We start from the raw sequence: 4,029 nt of genomic DNA on the forward strand, positions 1-4,029 counted from the left end.
TGAGTTGTAGAAAGAAGAATACATGTGTAGAAATACAGAAGTTGACTCTTTTCCTCCTTTCTGCAAAACATTTTTAAGTAAATTGAAGGGAACAAAAGATTGGCTATGGCTTATTTAGAACAGGCCATACATCTAACTTGTCAAGGTCTGTTTTAAATCATGTGTTATTGTCTGTTATTGAAAAGCTGGAAGGGACATGTGTCCAATTCATCTAGTCTGTAATCAAACTAGACCAGAGATTTCTGTCAGCCTGTGTTTTAAAGTTCTGTGGAGATATCTGAAACTCATTTGGTGATTCAGCCTGTGTCTCTGGAAGATTGTTTTATACGACAAACTCACTTTTGTAGGCTTCTTTTAACCAGGCAGGCTTTATTTTATTGCTTTCTTAATCACACCAGAAGAATAATCTACTTAATAAATTAAAATCAGGGATAGTTTAGGGTGGCCGGTTAGCTCAGTTAGCTAGAGTACAGACGCATAACACCAAGGTTGCTGGTTTGATTCCCACATGGGTCACTAGATGTGCCCTCCACAACTAGGTTGAAACAACTGCTTGACTTGGAGCTGATGTGTCCTCGAAAAACACACTGCCCCCCCCCAAAAAAATAAATCAGGGATAATTCATGTGTGTGTGTAATAACTGTGTGTGATCCTGATGATGAGTGACTATGTATCAGAGAAGTCCAAACCAGCCAAGCAGAGGATTGGGGAAGAAGTAGGCAAGGACACCAGGAAATCCTGCAGCAGAAAAGAATTTATGGTATTCTACGACCATTCAGAAGGTGGCTGAAGCTGAAGTCTTTGTGAGTGGTGAAGAACATAGGATGAGTTTAGGGAGGTCAGAAAGGGCCAGATCATTCCGGGTCTGGAGGACATGGTAAGAATGTGGATTTTTAAGGATTTTTATCAGGAAAATAATGTGATTTGATTTCTGTGTTGCGATTATTCTGGCTGCTCTGTGGAAACAAAGTTCTGTAGTCAACCTGCTGACATTACAGTATGTCTCTTTCGTCATAGGCAGGACCTCCTTTTGAGTCTAATGTAAACCTTATGTGATGCAGTTCAAGCAGCTTGGCAGAAGNTTTTTATTTGTTTTTTAAACAAATTGAAATTTTGAATGTTTATAATATCTTAGTATCACTATGATATTCTCAATACTGAGGTAGTGTATACCAGATGTTATATATAGTATTCTGAAAAAAATCCACTGTTCAATTTCTAGATTTCAAAGGTATTTTATGAGGAAGGAGATAGAATATGCTGAATGCCTTTGTTTCATCTGCTTGAATAACGTTTTTTGTTAAGACAGATAAATTGATTAGGACTAGACCAGGGTTCAGCAAACTTTTGAGACGGAAGAGCCGCCAGGGGTCGGCAAACTGTGGCTACGTACATGTGGCTCCGAAGTAAAATTGAAAATGAAAATAAAACTATCATAGTTTCATTTATAAAACTTTTAAAGGATATTATTCACATAATGGTGATTATGTAAAAATATATTTATGGCTTGCAAATCATTTTTAAATTATTGTGAGGGACAGGATTGGCTCTTCCAGGGGTTGGGCAAACTTTTGAGACAGACGGTACCCAAAGAGCAGACTGCTGGACTAGACCTTGGGTCTCCTCTAGAATTCTTAGACAACATCATGAATTACAGACCCATTTAGATTATTAACAGAATCAAAGAACATTTTGAATATGGTCGTCACCTTTTGAAGGGGAGGAAGGCAGAACTGTGCCCAAAATGTCCCTTGAGGCTGTTCAGGGCAATCTGGTCAGGATGGACCCCCGGGTGTCAGGAGACAGGACAGGGCTCCCACCCACCCAGGGGGACCAGCTAGAGGAGTAACAATGAGCAGGCGTCCTTCCTTCCTGCCTTCACTTTGGCCTGAGCCCCAACTTCCTTAAACTGCTGAAGTGACTTGGTATTTCGGGGCTCTCTCATTCATCACCTCATGGGTCTAACACCGATAGTTTTCAGCCTCGGAGCCTGCCCGCTACCAGACGTGTCTTTGTGGCACGAACCCCACTGAACCCCACATAGTTGGGGAAGTTCTTGGGGGGTAGACACGGCGCATTAAAAGGTGAAATTGCTTTAGGACACTGGGCCTGTCGGAGAAGATGTCAGGGATCTGGGGGCGCCCCAAGCCGGGCGCCAGGCCAGGGAGGCGCGGCCCGAGTCCCGGGAAGCCCCTCGCAGTCGGCGCGGATGGCGCGGCCCCTGCTCGGGGGACGGCGGCGCGCCCGGGCGCAAGGCCGAGAATGCCGAGCGCCTGGACGGGCCGCCCGGGCCAGCTCCGCCCGCCAACTTTGGGCTCGGCCCTGGCAGGAGGCCCGTCCCACCCCCGGGCCGGCTGCCGCCCCCTCGGGCCGCTCCGCTCCGCCCCGCCAGGGAGCGCCGGCCGACAGCGCCCCCGGAAGGGAGTCCGGAGGCGCAGGCTGCCGGCCCGGGGACCAGTCAGGGCCGCGCCGGGGGCCTGCGCAGGGCGGGGGGAGGGAGCCCGGCCTCCGCGTCGCGGCGACTGAGACGGCGCCGCTCCCTCGGCCCCAGGGGAGTGGGGGGGGGCACACGCGCGCGGGGCTCCGGGAGCGCGAGGCCACCGCGCCCGCCCCGGGTCGCCCCGGACAACTGGAGGGGGAGCGTGAAGCGGGGACTTGCAGGGGGGACGTGAAGAACGTGAGGGGACAGCGAGCGCACCTGGTCTGGGCCGCGGCGCGCGTCGGGGAGAACTTGTGGCCCGCGCCTCGCCGATTCCCCCCAAGGGAACAGCTAGCTGTTCAGGATTATTTCTCTAGGAGCAGGTTGGTGGAGCTGGAGTCCCTGCAACTCCAAAGGCATGCGGCAAGTTTTCTTTTTAAGGAGAAAGCAGACGAGATCCTTGTGATTGTTATTGAGAGACAGAGAAATCCTACTAGAAAGGATGCCATTTCCACTAGCTCACCAACAGCCCCGTTCGGTGCCCCAGTAGTTTCGATCCGCACTTGGTTAAACATTTTCCTGCGAGAATTTTTTTAAAAATTTGAAAGTCATAAATTTAAAACTTCTATTATGATTACGCTGGAAATTGAACTTAAGCCTTTTGTCATAGCGATTTGTAATGGCACTAAAATAAAACAAAGATTTTTGAAAACCCTAAACATCCTCATGGGTTTTGTTGTTGTCTCCAGTTTTCTTGGTAATTGCATGGGTGCGCTGAATGCCTGTTAAACATGTTTATAATACACATTGATATAGTATAACTTGTCACATCTTTGGAGTTGTTTTATGCAGGCACAGGAAATGAGGTGTTTTGTGTTCCCTGTGGTGTAAAAATGCTAAAACTGAGGAACAGATTATATAGTCTTGCCATACTACCTTAAGATGTCTAAGTTCATCTTCTAATTACTTTCCCCAGATCCTGAATGCTTATCCCTGTAACACCATGACTTGTTTGTTGTGTGTTACAGGCCCAGATCACAGCTGCACCCTGGACACTCACCGTCTTGATATCTGAACATTATTATACATTATTTTCAAGCTTTGCTAAAGGTAGGTGATAAAGCTGACAAGTTTTCTGGATTTTCCAAAGTCTAAGTGCCAAGTTTTGACAGATAAATGAGGGTGTGTGTTATTCATGCCATATTGATTTTTATTACATTACCAAAGATAATTGTTTTGAAATGGGAAAATTGAGATGTATTAGCTTTCAAAGATAACTTGTACTTTATGAATATATTGATGTGATGTCTAGCATGTGAGAAATTACTCTCATTCGTCTTAGTCCTTTTTTCATTATTGTTGGGAACAAAAAAACGCAAAGTAAAACATTTAATTTGATGATCAGCTTAGTATATCTAATAGCAGAGATTTTGGTCACATCACATAACAGGATAGCATCATCCTGCAACTGCATCGTTTTTGAACTGTATCTTATGAACCTAATTTTTTTGTACAAATATTCTTTGAAAAATAACTTTTATCTATCAAATTAAAAATATGTGAAGGTCCATTTGTTACTGCTAATAGTTTGATAAACAAATATTTGAAAG

The 4,029-nt window shown here is 45.5% G+C and overlaps 1 protein-coding gene across 2 annotated transcripts in view; it reads left to right on the forward strand.

Moving 5' to 3' along the window:
• The first annotated feature begins 2,668 nt into the window (after positions 1 to 2,668).
• MYO3A (myosin IIIA) overlaps positions 2,669 to 4,029 on the forward strand; it is a 231,473-nt gene continuing 230,112 nt past the window's right edge. For both annotated transcript variants that reach the window (XM_019630872.1, XM_019630873.1), the window contains exons 1-2: positions 2,669 to 2,802; positions 3,448 to 3,529. The gene's annotated coding sequence lies outside the window, so the exon portion shown is untranslated. The remainder of the gene's footprint in view (positions 2,803 to 3,447; positions 3,530 to 4,029) is intronic.

Source organism: Hipposideros armiger, unplaced genomic scaffold, assembly GCF_001890085.2.
Source record: "Hipposideros armiger isolate ML-2016 unplaced genomic scaffold, ASM189008v1 scaffold_962, whole genome shotgun sequence".
NCBI classification, from domain to species: domain Eukaryota; kingdom Metazoa; phylum Chordata; class Mammalia; order Chiroptera; family Hipposideridae; genus Hipposideros; species Hipposideros armiger.